The 23,138-nt window shown below is 39.4% G+C and overlaps 1 long non-coding RNA gene across 2 annotated transcripts in view; it reads right to left on the minus strand.

Moving 5' to 3' along the window:
* The window catches only part of LOC102156435, a 44,680-nt gene that overhangs the window by 19,879 nt on the left and 1,663 nt on the right, over positions 1-23,138 (minus strand). For both annotated transcript variants that reach the window (XR_005355294.1, XR_005355295.1), the window contains exon 2: positions 8,127-8,451. This is a non-coding gene — a long non-coding RNA (uncharacterized LOC102156435). The remainder of the gene's footprint in view (positions 1-8,126; positions 8,452-23,138) is intronic.

Below are 23,138 nucleotides of genomic sequence, written 5' to 3' on the forward strand. Positions count from 1 at the left end.
CTCTCTTTATTTTTTTAAAACAATAGACTGGAGCACCAGGCTGGCTCAGTCCATAGAACACACAAGGCTTGATCGGGGTCATGAATTCAAGCCTCATGTTGGCTGTAGTTTACTTAAAAAAATATGTATGTATGTGATCCCTGGGTGGCTCAGCGATTTAGCACCTGTCTTCAGCCCAGGGCGTGATCCTGGAATCCCGAGATTAAGTCCCGCATCGGGCTCCCTGCATGGAGCCTGCTTCTCCCTCTGCCTGTGTCTTTGCACCTCTCTCTCTCTCTCTCTCTCTCTGTGTGTCTTTCATGAATAAATAAAATCTTAAAAAAAATACGTGTGTGTGTACAAAATAATAGGTTTTCTTTTTAGAGTAGTTTTAGATCTATAGAAAAATGAGCAGAAAGTACAGAGTTCCCAGATAACCCTCTACCCTATTTCCCCCATTATTAACATCTTGCATTAGTATAGTGCATTTGTCAGAACTGATGAGCCAATATTGATATGATTGTCTATAGTCAAATTTACAGTAGGGTTTACACTTTGTGTTGTACATTCTATGGGTTTTGACAAATGTATAATGACATGTATACACCATTACAGTATCATAGTTTCACTGTCCTAAGAATCCCTGTGCTCTACCTAAGTCATTCTTCCCTTCCACCTTCTGATCCCCAGAAACAACGGATGCTATTTTCTCCATAGTTTTGTCTTTCTAAGAACGTCACATAGTTAGAATCCTGCACTATGTGGCTTTTTCAGATTGGCTTCTTTCACTTTGCAATATACAGTTAAGTGTCCTTCATGTCTTTTCGTGGCTTAATAGCTCATTACTCTTTCATCATTGAATAACATTCCACTGTCTGGATGTACCACAGTCTATTTATCCATTCACTTACTGAAAGACATCCTGTTTGCTTCCAAGTTTTGGTAATTATGAATAAAGCTATTATAAACATTAGTGTGCAGATTTTCATGTGAATGTTAAATTTTCAGATCATTTGAGTAAATACCAAGGAACATGATTCCTGGATCATATGGTAAGAGCATGTTTAGGTTTTATAAAAAATAAATAATAATAATAATAAACCAAACAAAAACAAAAAGCAAAAAAACTGCTAAATGGTCTTCCAAACTCACTGTATTATTTTGTATTCCCACCAACAATGAACAAGTTCCTATTGCCCCACATACTCAATAGCATTTGGTGTTATTAGTGTTTTGGACTTTGACAATTCCTACAGATGTTTAGCAATGTATAGTGAGTGGTATCTTCTTGTTGTCTTAGTTTTCCATTCCTTTTTGATATATAATGTTGAATACCTCTTTATATAATTATTTGTATATCTTCTTTGGTGATGTGCCTGTTCAGCTCTTTTGTCCATTAAAAAACATTGAGGGGATCCCTGGGTGGCTCAGCAGTTTAGCTCCTGCCTTTGGCCCAGGGTGTGATCCTGGAGTCCCTGGATCGAGTCCCACATCGGGCTCCCTGCATGGTGCCTGCTTCTCCCTCTGCCTGTGTCTCTGCCTCTCTCTCTCTCTGTCTCTCATGAATAAATAAAATCTTAAAAAAAAAAAAAAAAAACATTGAGTTGGGGACGCCTGGCTTGCTCAGTGGTTGAGAGTCTGCCTTCGGCTCAGGGCATGATCCTGGGGTCCTGGGATTGAGTCCTGCATTGGGCTCTCCATGGGGAGCCTGCTTCTCCCTCTGCCTGTGTTTCTGCCTCTCTCTCTGTGTTGCTCATGAATAAATATCTTTTTAAAAATTGAGTTGCTTTCCCATTGAGTTTTAAGAGTTCTTTATATATTTGGATACCAGTCCTTCCTTTATCAGACATATTTTGCAAAGATTTTCCTCTCAATTTTTGGTTTACTTCATTCTCTCAACAGTGTCCACTGCAGAGCAGAAGACATTTTAATTTTAATGAAGTCTAACTTCATTTTTCTTTCACAGATCATGATTTTGGTGCTTTATATAAAAAGTCATCACCAAAACCAAAGTCAGTTAGATTTTCTATTTTATCTTCTAGGAGTTCTGTATATTTAGGTTTATAATTCATTCTGAGTTACTTTTTTGTGGAAAGTGTATAGATTCATTTTTTGCATGTGGGTATCCAATTGTTCAAGTACCATTTAGTGAAAAGACTATTGTTTCTCTATTAAGTTACCTTTTGCTCCTTTGTCTAATATGACTTGACTACCTTTGTGTGGATCTATTTCTGGGCTCTCTATTCTTGGATTAAGATTGCATTAAATCTATAGATCAAGTTGGAAAGAACTGACATCTTGACATAATGAGTATTCCTACCCATATGCATAGACATCTCTCAATTAACTTGAATCTTTGATCTCTATTTCAATTTTGGTGCTAATGCATATGGTATTGTTTTTAATTTCAAATTCCATTTGATTGTTGCTGGTACACAAAAGACAATTGACTTTTATATGTTAACCTTATATGCTGCAAACTTGCTATAACCACTTACTTTCAGGTGTTTTTTGTTGTTGTTGTTGTTGTTGTTATTGATTCATTGGGATTTTCTACATAGACAGTCATGTCATCTGCAACAAAGACTGCATTATATCTTCTTTCTCAACCTGTTCATCTTTACCCCCTTTTCTTGTCTTATTCCATCATATATGACTTCAAGTATGATGTTGAATAGGAGTGGCAAGAGAGGGGACACCTGGGCGGCTCTGCGGTTTAGCACCTGCCTTTGGCTCAGGGCATGATCCCAGAGTCCCAGGATCAAGTCCCACATCGGGCTCCCTGTGGGAAGCCTGCTTTTTTCTCTGCCTGTGTCTCTGCCTCTCTCTTTCTCTCTGTGTCTCTCATGAGTAAATAAGACCTCAAAAAAAAAAAAAAAAAAAAAAAAAGGAGGAGCAGCCCCAGGGGTGCAGAGGTTTAGCGCCACCTGCAGCCTAGGGCGGGATCCTGGAGACCTTGGATCGAGTCCCACGTCGGGCTCCCTTCATGGAGCCTGCTTCTCCCTCTGCCTGTGTGTCTCTGCCTCTCTCTCTCTCTCTCTCTCTCTCTCTGTCCCTATGAATAAATAAATAATCTTTAAAAAAAGGAGTGGCAAGAAAGTACATTCTTGTCATGTTCCTAATCAAGTGGGAAAGTACCTAGTTTCTCATCATTAAGTATGATGTTAAGTAGGGTTTTTTTTTTTAAGATTTTTTTTTTTTTTATGGGAGAAAAGGCGAGAAAGCCAGCATGAGGGGCAGAGGGAGAGGGAGAAGCAGACTCCTCACTGAGCAGGGAGCCTGATGCAGGACTCGATTCCAGGACCCTGGGATCGTGACCTGAGCCGAAGGCAGACACTTAACCGACTGAGCTACTCAGGTGCCCCGCTAAATAGGTTTTTTTAGTATTCTTTATCAAGTTAAGGAAGTTTCCTTACATTCCTAGTTTTTGAGAGTTTTTACCTTGAATAAGTGTCAACTTTTCTGCATCTATCAATATGCAAATGATTCTTCTTTAGCCTGTTGATGTGATGGATTACATTAATTGATTCCAAATGTTGAACTAGTCTTGTGTAACTGGAATAAATCCCACTTGGTTGTGGTGTATAATTTTTTTATGCATTGTTTGATTTGATTTGCTAATATTTTGTTGAGGAAGAATTGATTTTTGAGCAGCACTAAAACATATATTATTTTATAATAATCCACATGTGTTTGTGCAGAAAAATTTTGTTTACATTCTTTGTATTGCAGAATGATTAGATACTCCTGTTAATTGGGGCTATATATATTCAATAATATAAAGTAGTAGGATTGGGTTAAAAATGATATCTAGATATCTTTTGTATTTGTCCCCTTTCTCCATCTGTGGCATCTCTCTTCAATTGTGATACCTCCAACCCCACCCCTTCACTCTATTGCTCCAAATCACACTACCTTTTAGGAAAGCTCAGAAGGATTTCCAGTTTTTCATGGTAGATTAAGCTAAAGATTAAATTAAAGAAGAACTTTCACCTGCTCACTCCTGAAACCAAACAAAAATGATAGTAAAGAATTTAAAAATGCAAAACCACAAAAAAGAAGGAAAAGGAAGGAAACAACAGTATTATCAATGAAATTTTGGAAAATGGAAAACAGATGTCCACCATCTGGAAATTTTCTTAGCAAGACAGGAGAAAGCTAAAAAACAAAAAAAACAAAACAAAACAAAACCAAAAAACCCCAACCAGACTTGTTGGCAATAGCATGCCAACAAGAAGCAATCCAATTCACCTAAAGGAACCCTGAGAAGGCCTGGACATTAGAAGCACCAAATAAGAGAATGTCGGTGTGAGAATTGGATTCTATAGACATTATAGAAATGTCTATAAAAAAAAAATCTCTCCCATACTCCATAAACTCCTTTACCAGCCCACAGAAAGAGTGAGAGAGGTTTACTACACTTTTTGGAGTTTAACCCTACTCTCATTTCAGGGACATTTCTTCACTGCCTTCCTCTATAATGTTTAATGTCCATGGCCAGAGTGTAGGGTTAAACTTAAATTTTTCCATGAAAAGTCTGCATAGTGAATGATATCATCCAAGGTCCCTTTCCCACTGTCATCTCCTAACCTTATGCCACCAATCACCACCCCTCACCTACTCCATCCTCCTGGAGAAAATGTGCAGAGACATTTGCATTTTATTGGAAAACCAATAAAACAACTATGTGTCTGCCAATTACCTTACAGTGAAGCCCACAAGACAACAAGCCTTATTCTTACACATTAAACTTCTAATTATTGTTTTTTTAATATCTTATTTCAATAGGTAAAAGGACAGCCCATGATCACTAAGCAATTGAGGAACACCTCTAATATTGCTCTTTTTCAAGAATGCTTTGAATATTTTAGATCCTTTGCAATACTACCTAAAAACAATTGGCTACTTAATTTCTACAAAAAAAGCCTGATGGGACTGAAATTGATATGGGGAGAAGTGACATACTGGCAATATTGGGTCTTCCAATTCATCACAGTATCCCTCTCCATTTCTTGAGACATTTTTTATTTTTTTCTCAAAGGTATTTTGTAGTTTCCAGGATAGGAGTCTTATGTATCTTTTGCTACATTCTTCCTAAATGTTGTAAATTCTCACATTACCGTAATTGGAATTTAAAATTTTCATTTCCAGGGTGCGTGGGTGGCTCAGTCAGTTAAGCATCTGACTCTTGATTTCAACTCAGGTCATGATCTCAGGGTCATGGGATCAAGTCCTACATCAGCTCCTTGCTCAGCTTGGAATCTGTTTAAGATTCTCGCCCCTCCCCTACTGTCTGTGTGTGTACTGTCTCAAAAGAGATATTTTTTCATTTCCAACTCTTTGCTGCTAGTATATAAAATTAAAATTTTTGTATAGTAAATTTGTATATTGCAACCTTGCTAAATTCTCATCTTTTTTTTGTAGATGCCTTTTTTTGTAGATGCCTATGTCAACAATCTACAATTTAGATTGATACATTGCATAACCCACACTCCATCAAGATGTAGAACATCTAAAATATCCCTAGTGTCCCTTCCCAGTCAATTCCACCACCACTAGAAGCATTAACTGTTGTGTTTCTTCCATCATAAAGTAACTCTGCCTCCTCTAAAACTTCATATAAATGGAATCAAACAATATGTACTCTAGCTTTGTTCACTCAGCATAATGTCTATGAAATTTACCCATACTCTTACATCTATAAATAGAACATCTTGATTACTGAATAATATTATATTGTATGATTATATCAAAATTTTAAAATCCATTTTCCTACTGATGGGTATTTTGTTCCGGACCTTGGTTATTAGGAAAAGAGCTCCCATAAGTATTCCTGCCCAAGTATCTGTGTGGGCATACATTTTCATTGCTCTTGGGTAAATACCTAGGAGTGGGATTGCTGGCTCAAAAGAAGGGATAACTTTATAAGAAACTACCAAATCTATTCCAAAGTGATTTTGTAATTTTACATTACACCAGAAATTTACAAGAGTTCTGGTTGCTTTGAACTGTCAAGACTTCCATCATCTTTTTTAATTTAACCATTCTGACAGTATCTTGTGGGTTTTGTTCCTAAGTGGATATTCCTTTTTTTAAGATTTTTATTTATTTATTCATGAGAGAGAGACAGACAGACAGACAGATAGACAGAGGCACAGGCACAGGCAGAGGGAGGAGCAGGCTCCATGCAGGGAGCCTGACATGGGACTCGATCCCAGGACCCCAGGATCACGCCTTCGGCTGAAGGCAAGCGCTAAACAGCTGAGCCACTCAGGGATCTCCGTGGATATTCATTTTTGAAACAATCTCAAACTCCTAGAAAAGCTGCAGGTACAGTGTGATACTTTTCCTTCCAAACCATTTGAGAGAAATTGCTAATATCATGGCCCTTACTTTCAAATACTTGGGTGTATATTTCCTAAAGAAGGATATTCTCCTGCATAATCGCAACACCATCATCAAAGTGAGGAAGTTAACATTAATACATTACTACTACTTAATTCTTCTACCCATTTAAGTTTCATCAATTGTTCCGTAACAATCTTAATAGCGAAGGGAGCCAGCCCAGGATAATATGCTGCATTTACTTGTCACGTTTCTTTTGTTTCCTTCTATCTAGAATAGTTCCTTGGTCTTTTTATGATTTTCATGACCTTGACAATTCTGAAGATTACAGAACAGTTATTTTGTATAATGTCCTTCAATTTGGGTTCGTCTGCTGTTTCCTCACGATTAGACTCAGCTTATGAATCTTCGACAGGCGTTATCGTAGTTCTCATTGCGTACTAGCAGGTGGTTCTGATTTCAATTTGTCCCGTTACTAGGGATGTTGCCTTGGCTCATTTGATTAAGATAGTGTCTGCCAAGCCTCTCCCACTATCAAGTTACTTTTTCCCTTTGTAATCAGTAAGTGCTTGATGAGGGGGTAATTTAAGACTATGTAGATATCTGTTCCTTCACCTAACTTTCAATTTATTCACATCTTTATTCAGAGCAAATGTGGACTCATGGATTCCTGTTTTATTCAACAGCTTACACTTTGTTACTATTATTTGTTTTGAAGTCATATCCTTCCAGATTTCACCAGTGGGAAGCCCAGTCAAGTTGGATTCTATGGATTTGGACAGATCCCCGTCATTCCTCAGGGACTTCCTTACTTTTGGGCACAAAATGTTCCAGGTTCATTTTTGTACATTTCCTCCCCCAGTCCTCAAATCAGTCGTTACTCAACAAAAAGCCTTGGTTCTTTTACACTGAGAAGTGTTCTCAGAAATCAAGATTGGGCCTCTACAGATGCTCATAGTTGATGCTTTCAAAACTTGCCTGTGGTCACAGCTAGAAAGGATATGGTTGTGTGTATCTATGGGTATCTATGCATATCCACATCCACATGCATATTCGTGGACATAAACACAGGTATATATTTGTATACCTACAATAATATATCCATATTTATGTACTTATATAAGTAAATTCCAATACCACTTGTTCATTCTAGTTTCTACATCTGTAATCCCCTTCTCTAACAATAAGAAACTTAGCTCCCATTATCATTAATATACATTAATAATACAGTCTATTTGTGTCTGTCCATTTCATTCTTTTTTCCTCTCTTCCTTTCTTCTTTTTTGGGTTATTTGAATCCTTTTAGCATTCCATTTTGATTTTGATTTCTCCATTGGCTTTTTAGCTGTATATCTTGCATTATTTTTAGTAGTCACTTCAAGGATTTCAATATACATCTTTAAATTACCATGATCTTAGTTTATGTGCTGCTGAAGTGAGCACAAATTACCACAAGCTACTTAAGAGTTTACGGTACTACTTCACATAAAAGCTAGCAACCTCTAATATCATAGTGTTATTTACCACTCTCCCAAGTTGGTGAGATTTTTGTCATATCTGTCATAACTACTTATAACCCCCACAATGCTATATTATAAGCTGCATCATGCAATCAAATGCTTTTTCAAGAAATTAAGAAAATATGTACATGGGGTGCCTTGCTGGCTCAGTTGGTGGAGCATGCAACTCTTGATCTCGGGTTATGAGTTCAAGTCCCACTTGGGGTATAGAGATCACTTAAAAAGAAAATCTTAAAAAAAAAGAAAAGGTGTATGTTTTCTCATGTGAACCCAAATATTTACCATTTCCTGTGTTCTTTATTCCTTCCACTGAATCCAAGTTATCACCTGGTGCCATTCCTCTTCCACTTGAAGAATTCCCTTTAGCATTTCTTATAGCACAACACACAAATTCTTAGCTTTTATCCATATGAAAACATCTTTATTTTTCTTCATTTTTGAAAGATAATTTTGCAGCATATAGAATGCTGGGTTGACAGCTTTCATTATTTCAGTACTTAAAAATGTTATTCAATCATCGTCATGGGTTGGGTTTCCTAGGAGGTAGACTCTGAGGTGGAATTTAGCCAGCAGAATGTTTACTAAGGAGTCTCCTTGGTATCAAAACCTGTGGAAAGGAGAAGGAAGCAAGAGTAGTCAGAAGGAAAAATTGAGCTGTGATGCATGTCCTACAGCAACCTCAGCCGATGCCCGGGGGAGATTTGGAGCAAGAATGGCCCTTTAGATTTGTCTTGCATTGGGCCAAGATGGTCAGGTCCTGCACTGATCAACCACTGGCTATAGGTATCCCATGAAGAGGCTTGATCTTAAGTAAGTCAGTGCTCTACAGCTGAAACAATCCCCCTGAAAGAGGCTGAAAATGGAAGGTTGTTGGTAGCACTCCTCCCAACTGGGGGAATGGGTTTTTCCACTGATGTGAGCTGGGTGTGTAGCACAGACTTCTGGTCTCCCCCATTTCTCATGAGAAGTCTGCCTTCTTTACATTACTGTTTCTCTCTAAGTAACATACAGGCTTTATTTTCTCCCAGCTCCTTTATCTTTAGATTCCAACAGTCTGTCACATGCCTGGTGTGGTTTTCTTCGTATTTATTCTCCTTGTTCCTCACTGACCTTGGATCCGTTAGTGTTTTTATTAAATTGCTAAGTTTTCTGCTATTATTTCTGCAAATATTTTTTCTTCCCTATTCTTTCTCTTGGTTCCTTCTAGTTTTCCAATCACATGTATTAAACTGCTTGTATTTCAGAAACTATAGCTCTCTGAAAAGTTATTTATATTTCTTCTATCTTTTTTCCCTTTTCCAAATTTGGACAATTTCCATTTATCTGCTTTCAAATTCATTGATTCTAGTGCAATCTCTAGTCTGCCATTAAGCATACCTAGTAAAATTTTCATTTTAGTTGCTATACTTTTCACCCAGAATTTTGAGTCTGCTATAGACTGAATGTTTGTGTCTCTCCCGCCACCATTCACATGTTAAAATCCTAACCCCAATGTGATGGTATTAGGAGGTGGAGCCTCTGAAGGTAATGAAGACTCCACTTCATGAATAGTATTAGTGCCCTTGTAAAAAGAAGCCCCACAGAGCTCCCTTATTCCTTCTGCCATGTAAGAACACAGTGAGAAGATAGCCATCTATGAACCATGAATGTCACCAGAGACCAAATCTATTGGTGCCTTGATCTTGGGCTGCCCAGCTTCCAGAACTGTGAGAAATAAATGTTTGTTATTTAAGCCACTCAGGGTGTTTTTGTTAGAGCAGCCCAAACAGACTAAAACAGAATCTTTTCATTCTATTTGGATGCTATTTCTCCATCTGTTCATTCATTAAGACTATATTTTCCTATAATCCCTTGAGCATATTTATAATAGCTGCTTTATTTATTTATTTATTTATTTATTTATTTATTTATTTAAGATTTTAGAGGCAGAAAGAGAACAGGCTCCATGCAGGAAGCCCGATGTGGGACTCGATCCTGGGACTCCAGGATCACACCCTGGGCCAAAGGCAGGTGCTCAATCACTGAGCCACCCAGGTGTGCCTATAATAGCTGCTTTAAAGTCTCTGTCTAATAAGTACCACCTAAGGTTTGGTTTGGTTTTTCTCTCTTGTATATAGGTCATATTTTCCTGTTTTTTTACACATTTGGTGTTTTCATTGTATACTAGACATTAGGAATTATACATTGTAAAAATTCTGTATTCTATTATATTGCTCAGAAGAGTGTGATTTTTGTTCTAGCAGGGAATTAAATTGGCCGGACTCAAACTCCTAAGTCTGTCTCCTCTGTTTTGGGTGATAGCTGAAATCTCCACTCAATTCCTTCAGTTTCTAGTGGACATTTTTTCTCTATACTCTCTGTGGTCTCTCCTATTGATGTACATTTGAGCAGCTGGACAAGAATTTGAGGACAGTTTATATGCAGATTTGTGGTTCACCACCTCTATGACCCCCTCCCGCCTAGGATGCTCCCTCCTCTAGGTCCTTCCAGGCCTAAATTCTATACTCTGACACCAGTGTTCAGCAAATGCTTCATTCTAAGACTCCTAAATGAATTGGTGAACAACTTTGAGCAAAAACTACAAACTCGAAAATCACATTGGCATAGTTACAATCTTTTAAAAAGTAGACTCCTCTCCAATATCTACCTTTTAGTCTCTGTCAAATGTCTTCAAATAGTTGGTTTTTAATATTCCCATCCAGACTATATCATTGTTATCTGTGGAAAGATTAGCTTGACTGAGCTACGCTACCATTACTTGAAGTCAAATTTCCCCATACCGGAATCCCACCTAAATCCTGATCTATGTCAGTGTTGTAATTCATTTCCTTTGCATCACTGCTATGTTTAGGAAAGGTCATAGATCAGTCTGGAAACCAGAAGCTACTCTTCGCAGTCTAGCTATAAAGGGTTTTAATATAGGGAATTGGTGGCTTATCCCCCCAAAAAAGCCTTAAGGGAGCAATGACTAGAGAAACCACCACTGACCTTCTCAACTTGAACCACTCAAGCAGGTGATTTTGAAAATTCACCTTGAAGTTTCTAAAAATATCACATCTGCTCACAATTCTGGATGCAACTGACTGGAGAATAATAATCTCTCCATCACTTTGGCTCAAGGATGCCTCTCATCAATACACTCTAGCCTGGGACCACACAACAAAGGGGAATCTGGAGAATGTAGCACCTGGCTTCTCTTCAAAGCAAAGGAGACCTTAGAAGGGAGGGGGGTGGTGGTGATGCCAAGTTGATGACAGATAATCCAAACAGAGCATATATCCCAAATTAGCCAAAGGCACAGGAGGGAAAAGGAGGTACAGATCTTCCAGAAAAAAATTATTTGCTGATAAACAAAACAAAACAAAGATCCACAAGAAGAATGGCCCCTCTTCTTACAAGGGATTTTTTTCATGTGATTCTTAGAACAAACAGTGATCTCATGATCATGACAAGGTACCAGCTGAGATGGAAGCAAATATGGTGTCTGAAGCCTGTCTAGTCTGGACTTCCTATTGCTAGAGTAAGTGTCATTATTTAAGATATTTTCAATTGGCTTATTTTGTTACTTGCAGTAGATATGGCACCTTATTTAGATTATAGAGGTAAATCCCAGAACAAACCATTTGAAGTGGTGAAAGTAGTAGCCTTAAAAGAGTAAGACTGGGGGTAATGAGATGTGGTACAGTGTGCATTGGCTTTTATTCTATGTCTTGTGCTATTGTACATTGTAAAGAAGATATATGAAATACTTGGATAAAATGTGAGATCCTTTTCTAAACATAGCAATGATGCAAAGGAAATGAATTATAACACTGACATAGATCAGGATTTAGGTGGGATTCCGGTATGGAGCACAAAAGTAATATGGGGAAATTTGACTTCAAGTAACCGTAGCGTAGCTCTGTCAGGCTAATCTTTCCACAGATAACAATGATATACTCTGGATGGGAATATTAAAAACCAACTATCTGAAGAGATTTGACAGAGACTAAAGGGTAGATATTGGAGAGGAGTCTACTTCTAAAACTCTGATCTTAGCACAAAAGGAAACAGCAGCTAAACACAACAATTTTTGCCTGCTCTTACTTCAGGCAATCATCAGTTCTAGCTGCCTACTGAACAGCTTCCTGAGTGAACCCCATCCTCATCTCCCTCAATCTACTCTTTGTCAGCAAAATTATCATTCCAAAGGACAAATATGATCACATCCCTCTCCTCCTTAAAATTCCTAATTGGCTTCATATTGTCTCCATAGGATAAAATCCAAATTTCGTAATATGGGATCCAAGACTCTTCATGATCTGGCCCCTAATACTTTCTCATGTGTATATATATGTGTGTGTATATATGCACACATATATATACATATATATTTTTTTAAGATTTTATTTATTTATTTATGATAGAGAGAGAGAGAGGCAGAGACACAGGCAGAGGAGAAGCAGGCTCCATGCAGGAGCCTGACGTGGGACTCCATCCTAGGTCTCCAAGATCAGGCCCTGGGCTGCAGGCGGCGCTAAACTGCTGCGCCACCGGGACTGCCCTCTCATGTATATATTATAGGTATTTTTTAAATCTTGCTTTTCTCCACACTCAGACGTCCATCCATTCTCTTGAGAATTTCGTTGGTTTGGAACATCTTTCTTAAATAATCCACTTTCAGCTACCTGTTCTGTGAAGATTTCTTACTCCTCCAGTTCTATAGTCTCTCCTTCCAGAAGAGTTCTTATCTTAGGGATACCTATAGCCTCCATCAACATAAATCTTATTACAGCTCAAAAACTACTTACTAGAAAGTCTGAAATCCAGAAAATCTGTTAAAACTGAAATATCTTTTGGTAACCCATTTGGTAAATGAATTGAACTACTTATATTTATAATCTCAGTTTATTCCACTTTGTATTAATATTCATTAATTTTGCCGCAGAAGTATTAATGGGTTTCATTGCATAGTGAAGCCTCAGACCTCACTGGTAATGGTACATAACACACAGTATATGCACCGCTGGTATATGTACTATTCCCAAAATGGCTACTGCAGCATGTCTCATCCCACAAATTCTAGAACTTCTATCACTTATTGCTTGACTTCCCCAGCTAGGTCATGAAAGGTGACATGGCTTCTATCTCTTTTCCTTTCTCTTTTAAAATGCTTGCCTTTAGAACTCAGCCACCATGTTGTGAGGAAGCTCAGCTATATAGTAAGGCCACCTGTAGCTGTTCTACCCCACAACCCCAGCCAAGGTCTCAACCACCACCCACCAACAACCACCAACCAGCATCAACTACCAGACATGAGAATGAGTGATACCTTCAGATGATGCCTCTCCTGAGCACTCAAGTGCCCCCAGCTGTTTGGCTGAGTGGACCAAAGACAAGCTGATGCCAAGCCTTGCCCCAAATGCAGATTCATGAGAAAGACAAATGTTTTTGTTGTTTTAAGGCACACAATTTTAGGTAATGTTCTGTAGCCAAAGTGATGGAATCTCATTCTATTACCTTGTAAAAATGTGAAATAGTCTTAATTTTAATACACATCAAAGGTTTCAGATAAGATCTGCATACTAAAATTATGTTTGTATATCTATTTTTCTATAGAATTAGAAGTTCTTTGAAGACAAGAACTAAGTTTTCCTTTTTTTTTTTTTTTTTTTTTTTAATCTTGGTATTCTCAGAGCTACTGTTTAAGATTGGGTAGGTCCTTGGGATGCCTGGGTGGCCCAGCAGTTGAACATCTGCCTTTGGCTCAGGGCATGGTCCTGGAGTCCTAGGATTGAGTCCCACATCGGGCTCCCTTCATGGAGGCTGCTTCTCCCTCTGCCTGTGTCTCTGCCTCTCTCTCTCTCTCTCTCTCTCTGTCTCTCATGAATGAATAAATAAAATCTTAGAAAAAAAAGATTGGGTAGGTCCTCAAGGCATGTCTATTGAATTCATGTTGAATGTATAGATGAGTGAATAAACGCAGGGTTCCAAACAAATGGTTCTTTTGAAATAGTTTTTCAGTAGACTATATACTTTCATTCAATCCAATCCATTGCTCAAAAATAACTTAGAACATCTTATTTTTATAATTACTTTTACTTTATGAACTATATAAAAAGTTTCATCAATTTTTGCGTTGTTTTTATCCAGAAGTGTCATCTTTTTTCTTAAGTTCTTTTTTTAAAGATTTATTTTAGGGCAGCCCTGGTGGCCCAGTGGTTTAGCACTACCTTCAGCCCGGAGCATGATCCTGGAGACCCGGGATCAAGTCCCATGTCAGGCTCCCTGCATGGAGCCTGCTTCTCCCTCTTCCTGTGTCTCTGCCCCTCTCTCACTCTCTCTCTCTCTCTCTCTCTCTCTCTCTCTGCCTCCCATGAATAAATAAAATCTTAAAAAAATAATAAAAAATAAAGATTTAGTTTATGGAGTGAGAGAGAGAGAGGGTGCGTGCATGAACACAGAAGGGGCCAGGCAGAAGGAAAGAGAGAATCTCAAGCAGACTCCCCACTGAACAAGGAGCCCGACACAAGTCTTGATCCCACGACCTGAGATCATGACTTGAGCCAAAACCAAGAGTCAGATGCTTAACCCACTGAGTCACCCAGGCACCCCCAGAAATGTTATCTATTATGATCATGTACCTTACCCATCCAAGTGTGTTCCAAAGTATTCTTGGCTATTTCCAAAAGTCAAATGCATCCTTAAGGATGAAGATTTTCCATTACTGAAGAGAATCAAAGTAATCTGACACAGACTCTGCAGGTTATGCAAAACAGGGAGAGCCCAATGTTTTTGAACAACGTAGTGTTCAAATACAATGCAATGTGTGGAAATGATGCATGGATGCAAAGATTGCAGCATCCATGCTGACAACTATGGAAGAAAAGAAACTACTTTGGAGTTAAGTTCTACCTTGCATGACAAAAATATAAGTTTATTTTTCTCATGGTCATATGTGACACATATGTCATGTCACACATGTACTTAAGCACATGAGGAAAGGGGATGAAGGTAGAGAGAAAATCCATAATGTCATAAAGACATGAATAGACAACATTGATCTATTTTTTAATGTTCCTATTGGGAATAAAGGTTTTAGCTCCTCCCAAGGAATGTTATAATGATGTAATAACAAGGTACTAGTTTTACAGTTCTGTTGCCCAACAACTATTTCCTCAGAATTTAATGGATCCTTACTGCCTTGCTTTTTCTTCCCTCTCCATGTCATGTAAATGACATAAACTGGGTTATATGTAGGTGTATTTCAGGCTAATTCACATTCAGAGGAAATCTCTGTGAAAGTAAGAGTCTTTAGATAAAAAGAATATTAACCACAGTTTCTCAAAAAATGCCAAGAGGGGAAGAGTCTTTCCACCCGAAGCACAACTTCCAATCCTTTCTCCTCTCTGATGTTTCATGGAGTCCGGCAGAAATACTTCCTCCAGACCTCCTTCTTACCCTTCATATTCCTCCAAAATCCCCCTTCCTCCCTCTCTCTCTCATGCCCACTTCCACGCACATACCACCCTGCTCCTTTACTGCCTACCACTCTCATCTTCTCAATGTGTTCTTTCCTCATCGAGCTGTTCCTGAGATCAATCAAACTGGCCTTGGTTGTATTAATTCCCTTCCTTATGCATTAACCTGGTCCCCTGCAATCCTGGAACCAGGGACACAGTGCGATGAAAAGAAGTTCTCTTTTTCAAGGTGAGAAGGAGAGGTTGTGAATCCTGAAATATGATTTTTTTCCCTTGTCATACCAACATCTTCTAAGTAGTATTCCATTTCACTAAACAGCAATAAAATGATGAGTAACCTTGACCAGATATACTGCCAGGACACTGTAAAGTACAACATGACCTGCCTATAGACTCTAAAATGAACAGTTCAAGGACCACATATTCACTGGTATATATTGCTGCAGGCCTGCTGGGGTCTGGACAAATTGATATTGATTTAAATGGATTCGTAAACAGTGTCATGAGGAGCTACTTCATCCCTGGGGCTACCATATTCCTGGGGTCCCTCTCCTTTTACCTGACACCTCAGTACCACTTTTTTAAGGAGTTTAAAGCCCTGGAAATTGCCAAAGACCTGATAATGAAAGCCAAGTATCCACTCCTATGTCCCCATCCCCCCTTCCCTCTCTTTGGACTCTGAACCCCAGAAGTTCTAGGGATTGGAGGGTGTAGAAGCTGCAATGCAGAAATTCACATTTATGATAAGGCTGTGACATAAAATACAAGTATACTGAATTAAGTCTGAATTTCACATAGAGAACAAATAACTTCTTAGTAAGAGTATCTCCTAAATATTGCATGAGGTATACTTATACTTAAAAAAAAAAAAGCATTCATTCTTTATGTGAATGAAGTTCAAATTTAACTAGATATTCCTATTAGAATTTTCCCCAGAAATCTGGTAACCCTAATTTAGGACAATCAGTGAGAATATCAACCGAGAATGAATGTTAGGCTTAAAAATGGGAATTCTTAGGTATGTACTGTCACTTGAGTTGCCCACTAAAAATGTACCCAAAACATCAGAATATAAGAAAGAAAGAAAGAAAGAAAGAAAGAAAGAAAGAAAGAAAGAAGAAAGAAAGAAAGAAAGAAAGAGAGAGAGAGAAAGAAAGAAGCAGTCTCTGAAAACAGCAGGATCAGACTGAGATAGTCTGTAGTAATAAGACGCTTAAGTAGCTGGAAATGTTTTATTGGTGTACTAGAGATAGAGACTAAGTCAGCTTGTCCTTAAAGCATATATGATGTGGTAGTCATGTGATAATTTACTTGTCAGCACGACCTGTCCAGATGAGCTCAAAGTCTCTTCTCAGTTTCTGGAAACGGAGATGGGAATTGCAAAGCAAACTGTTGGTAGGAACATATAAAAATCTGGAGGAAATCTGCATCGCCCAACAGAGAAGACAACTAGATCAAAGGCACTACAGTAAAATGTAACCATGCTGACCTAGAAAACTTTGGGTGTGAAGGGGATGCACTGGCCAAAGTGCTCAACAGCTCATTATGTTTTTGTCTTAAAAAAATGCTAATACAGTGAAGATTCTCAAACATAATCTAATCTGGTTTATTCTCACTTGCTTATCTCTGATCCTGCTCATCCTCATAAGAAAAGAAAAAGGAGGGGGTGCCTGGGTGGCTCAGTCAGTTAAGCATCTGCCTTCAGCTCAGGTCATGATTCCGGGGTCCTGGGATGGAGCCCCGTGTAGGGCTCCCTGCTTAGCGGGGAGTCTGCTTCTCCCACTTCCTCTGCCTGCCGCTCCCCCTGCTTGTGCTCTCTCTTTCTCTGTTAAATAAATAAATAAAATCTTTAGGGAAAGAAAAAAGCAGTCTGAGCCTAATTCTTCAGAGATTGAAACTATTGCCTCGTAGCTTCACAGTGGTTAATCATTACTTTCAAAGCAAATACGGAATCTTATTTACATCTTATTTAAAACGTAATGATAAACTACTTCAATGAAATTAGCAAACATTACTAGAAATGTACATGTTTACATGGATTATTAATTACTAATAATCAATTTATGAAACCAGGAGATGTACTAGGTCACTTAAGTTTTATAGCAAACATCCAGTTTACTTGTTCTGCTTTGCTTTTTTAAAAACATTTCTCCCAAAAGAAATAGGTCTCCTTCAAGCATTCTTAAGCAAAAAGATTCAGTGTCCCAGGATGCTCTAGAGGCAATGAGAAGCCCCTGGTTGGTCTTCAGAGTGGACTGGAGCTGTGCTGGTTCTGGGGGCTGAAGCGGCTGGGAGCGGGGGGCAGGGTGGTGGTGGTCGTGAGTGTAGACCGGCTTCCCAAGCCTGCAACTCCTCCCTGTGGCCTGGGCAACAGGGGACTTGCAGGGGCTCGGGGTCAATGAGGAGATCCAGACAGGAAAGCAGACCTTCCCTGAGAACGCAGCAGGAAAACAAGGAGAGGCACTCAGGATATGAGTGAAAACAAGATGACCATTAAGTGAAGGCATGGATGGTAACAGGTAAGAGATGTCCTGCTCTGTCTCCTCTAATGAGGTCCAAAACTTACGCGATTTTGCTGAAATACAACTTAGGAGTTGTGATGGTTAACTTTATGTGTCAACCTGATGGGGACATGGGCACTCAAATCCATTGTTATTTCTGCATGTGCCTTTGAAGGTGTTTCCAAATGAGGTTAGCAGTTGACTCGGGGGGGCCGGTAACATAGGTTGCCTTCCCCAAGGCGGTGGGCATTACCAAACTGTTGGCAGTCTGACAAAAACGAAAAGGCAGAGGAAAGAGGAATTCACTCCTTTTGCTTCCTCCCTGCCTGCTTGGGCTGGGACATCCATCCTCTCCTGCCCTTGGACTGACCATTACAGCGTCAGCTCCTCTGCTTCTCTGGCCTTCAGACTCAGACTGAACTACATCACTGCCTCCCAGATCTCCGCAGTCAGATCCTGGGACTCCTTAGCCCCTGTAATCAAATAAGCCAATTCCTCAAAGGAATCTCTGTATCTGTACCTCTATCTATATCTTTATTTCCTACTTATTCTGTTTCTCTGGAGAACCCTGATTAATAGAAAAGTAAAAATGAGGCCATAAAACATCGTGGAGGGAAATAAACTTATACTCACCCAACCTAGCTACCTCTTCCTGCACATTCCCTCTCCCCAGACCCTACCTAATCACTCACCTACCTGAATTCCATTTCCCATTGTGCATTCAGTGTTTTAGAAGTGATAGCCTAGGGGAGCCAGGGTGACTCAGTCCATGCGGTGTCTGCCTTTGGCTCAGGTCACGATCCTAGGATCTTGGGATCCCACCCCACATCAGACTCCCTGCTCAGCAGGAAGCCTGCCTCTTCCTCTCTCTCTGCTCCTCCCTGCTACCCGTGCTGTCTCTGGCTATTTAGCAGCTTGCCAAACTGTACACTCACCGAAGGCAGGAGCAGCCTCCCAGACACTCTTATTTCCTACATGGCCCAAAACCTAGAAGCAAGTGCTTTGCACATAAGTAGGAGTTTCAAGGAGTTGACAAATACAATCTCCAAACTGCCAACATCTAAAAACACTAACTAGTGTTATTAATCTCAAAAAACAAAACAAAACAAAACCAGATCACAAAGAGAGCATCTTGCCTTTACGGTTCTCTCTAGGACGCCTTGAGAACGAGACTGAGCACAAGGTCAGGAGACTGGAGGGCAGACTGCAGTCTCCCGAGCTACAGGCTTGGCACCCTTTACCAGCACTAAGTTAGCCATAAGAAAATGAATGACAGTCCTGTCAGCATGCTATACACTTTGGGGAAAGGAACGGATGAAATCATATTGGCAGGATATGTCTCCTTTTTCCCTACAATTGTTCATTTGATCTTTATCCCAAAGCTTCTTTGACATGATTAACCAAAGACTGGAAGCTGAAGATATGAGACACACAAAAGCCTATTAGATTATCTAGTCCATTTTTTAGGCCACATGTACAATTACGTGTTCCCTATAGAAATATTTTCTAGAACTTTGTCTGCCCCTTTCCCAGTAGACCTCTCTGAATGTTTTAAAGTCTTTTCTGGGGAGCGTGTTCCAGTTAGGCACATCGTAGACACCTGACAGTTTTTCTGAAGCTTCTATTTCAATTTGTCTTATTTAAATTTTGCCCCATTACTCCTACTTAGACCCTTTTCCTGTCACCATATTGTAGATAGTTTTCATATTCCTTTTTAGGCATAATTTAACCATGCTTCACACATTAACTTGAGTAGACAGTATATGGTATAAATTACACAAAACAGCGATGTGTGAAGACATTCTGTGGTGAATAAATTAAAGCATTAATTTCAGACATATCAAACTAACACTTTTTAAATTTGTGGTTCCTATAATTTTCAGACCTGTTTCTAAAGTCTCTGCAGTGGGGGAATTAAATGGAAGAGATTAGTCTAAAACTTCTACTTTCATTTCATAGGTTGGAGATCAGCCATTTCCATGAATATTTAAAAGAGAAAGAATCTTTTTTTTTTAAAGAATTTAACACAGAGGTCCTACTCGGATTTAAGGAGATGTTGCCATTCAGACATACAGGTGAATAAGATTAGGCTTAGCAATTCACCAGACATCACCACCAACAATCTGGCAGCCAAGAGAGAATTAAGGGAGATTTTATTGCCCACAAAGTATATGTGAAATTTGGTACAATGAATCTGAATTGACTGAAGAAGCGCACATGTTTATAGTATGAAGAGAAGATTAAAAATAAAAAAAAAAGAACCTAACTCATATTTAACCAAAATTCCTCTGTGCGAAAAGGAACACTTTTCCAGCACAGGCTCTCTGGGGATCCTGGGGTTTCTGGTTTCCACGACCGATGCAGCATTGCGGAATGGACAGGGATCTAGCACCAAAAAACATATGCTCACAATTCCTTTTAAGTAGTGAGTCTTGAGATGAGTCAAGTTTATTACCCTTGTTCCCAGTTTCAATTTTCACCATAGTACGTACCACGTTTACGTTTTAATTTTGCTGATTGCCTGTCTCTTCCAGCCCTGACCTAGAATCTAAGCTCCGTGAGGACAGAAATTTTGTGTTTTGTCTTGTTTACTTCTGTATGCCTGGTGCCTAGATTATGGCCTGACCCACAGCAGGCAGTCAAGTGTTGGTTAAAGGAAATCACTTATTTGGCACCGATTTCTCCATTTACAGAGACAGAAAAATAGCATGCATATGTCTTTGCTAAAAAGAACTAGATCCAAAAAGAAAAAAAAATTGTTCTACTACAAGAAGTTTTTTAAATTCTTGAAGGTAGGCTTCAAAATAGTATTATTCCTTATAGTATAAACTAGGAAGTATCTTAAATCTGACCATCTAATTAAAGGTGCTAAAGATGAGGCTCCCTGAGGGCAGAGGCAGTGTCGTATTTTTCTCTCCGTATCAGTTCAGGACACAGACCTGGAATGAGGCATAAATGACATCCAGCTGGAATGGCTGACCTAGGCTGTGCTGGCCACTGCTCTAAACACTTATGCACATTAATTCATTGACTTTTTATAATCGTTCTACTTGGGGGCACGATTTTTATCCCCAGCTTCCAGACGAAGATCATAAAGCCTCAGAGAATAAGTAACTGCCAGTTATCAATGTTTCGTTTCTCAGCTCCAAACTCACCCTCCTTTGCCTGGGTTTGTGAGCTGGGACTGGCCAAATATTGTATCAACAGAGGGCACCAGAGGGACACTGCAAGGCTGCAGCCCCAGGAAGACCCTCCCTTACAGGCCCTAGACCTCGATGTTTGTTCTTCAGTGTGAGAAACCAGAAGGCAGCTTGGAGGAGTCCCAGCTCCACCTTGGCCACACTGTGCTTCTGCAGCACAGCGCTGGCTCTACCTTCCGGAAAGTCTTTTCCCACCAGCAGGCTGCATGTTCCCGAGGTACCCACAGCTTCTATCAAGAAGACTGACTCCCCTTAATTCCTTTATTTATCCCGTCTGCTCAGCCAGGAGGTAGTGGTTGGCACCCACCTTTTACTCTGTAAGTAGGTAGCCTCCTTCTCCTAGTTAACAATTCTTTATAATTGTCCCTGGATATAGTATTTGAAGGGTACTCTATAATTTCAGACCCCAAACAGTCCAAGACTGTACCACTAAGAAGCAATCAAGCTGGACTTCAAACCCAAAATGTCTGATACCAGAGGGACACTCCAAACCATGATGCTACACTGTCTCCAATGTTTGGGATAGAATCCAGGATAACTCCCCCAACAGCCTGGAACCTCTGAGGCTGCAGAGATGAAAACTGCAATACGGGAGTGAAGTGCTGAATTGCATCTCCTCAGGTATGACATGGCTTAATACTATACAACCCTAAATCTTAATATTTCAAATCCCTTTTATATGCAGAATTTCACCACCAAACAACCCTGTAGAGTTGATAAGGCATATGTTATTATTCCCATAGATAAACTGAGGCCCACAGATACTGAAATTTTACACAAAGAGTTAGACTCGAGTCTTCCAACTCCCAACCAGAATTTTATTTACAATATCACTATCTTGCCTTGAGATTTAGTTACTCTGGAGTCAAGTGGACTGTGAGATTGTGAATAGTGGATCTCCAAAAGATCCATGTCCTAATCCTTGAAGCCTGACTATAACCCTTATAAAGGGAACTTCACAGATGTGATTAAATTACAGGGAGAGAGGGAGTTATCCTGGATAATCAGGGTGACCCCTAAATGCCATCATAAGAGTCCTCAGAAGACAGAGGCAGAGAGAGACTTCACACACAGAGGAAAAGATGTGAAGACAGAGGCAAAGATGGGAATGTGTGGCTACAAGCCAAGGAATACAAGTAGCCTCCAGAAGCTGGAAGAGAAAAAGATACAGAAAGAGAAAAGGAAGATTCTCATCTAGAGCCTCTGTAGGGAACACAGCCCTGCTGACACCTTGACAACAGCCCAGCATACTAATTTCCAACTTCTGGCCTCCAGAACTGTGAGAGACCACATTTCTATTAAGTCGTCAAGTTTGTGGTAATGTCTTACAACAGCCTCAGTAAATTGATACACTGACAAATTCAAGTTTCAAAGAAAAGTTTATACACATAGAAAATAATTTCTAAAAAAAAAAAAAAAAAAAAGAAAATAATTTCTAAGCATGACATAAGTAGTTCCATAAAATTAATTTCTTTCAAATGAAAGATGCTAGGCACTGGGGTGGCTCAGTCAGTTAAGCATCTAACTCTTGATTTTGGCTCAGGTCAGGATCTCAAAGGCGTGGGACCAGGCCCTGTGATGGACTTGTCCTGAGCATAGAGGCTGCTTGAGATTCTCTCTGTCCCTCCCTTACCCTGCGTATATGTGCATGCTCGCTCTCTCTAAAAAGAAGTAAATTAAATGAAGGATGTTAAGAATATTGAGAATGAAAACACAAGTTACAGAAAATAAAACCTTCTGAGACTGCTGGGTGGCTCAGCGATTGAGCATCTGCCTTTAGCTCAGGGCATGAGCCCACAGTCCTGGAATCAAGTCCCTCATCGGGCTCCATGCAGGGAGCCTGCTTCTCCCTCTGCCTACGTCTCTGCCTCTCTCTCTGTGTCTCTCGTGAATAAATAAAATCTTCTAAAAATAAACAAATAAAGAAGAGTTAATATCTATTCTTTTCAAACTATTCCAAAAAAAAGGAGGAGGAAGAAAGTCCAAATACATTCTACAAGGCCTGTATTACCCTGATACCAAAACCCAGACAAAGACATTACAAAAAAAGAAAAAGAAAAGAAAACTATAGATCAATATCCCTGATGAACATAGATGCGAAAATCCACAAAAAGTATTAGCAAGCCACATTCA

This window comes from Canis lupus, chromosome 2 (genome assembly GCF_011100685.1).
Source record: "Canis lupus familiaris isolate Mischka breed German Shepherd chromosome 2, alternate assembly UU_Cfam_GSD_1.0, whole genome shotgun sequence".
In the NCBI taxonomy this organism is placed as follows: Eukaryota; Metazoa; Chordata; class Mammalia; order Carnivora; family Canidae; genus Canis; species Canis lupus.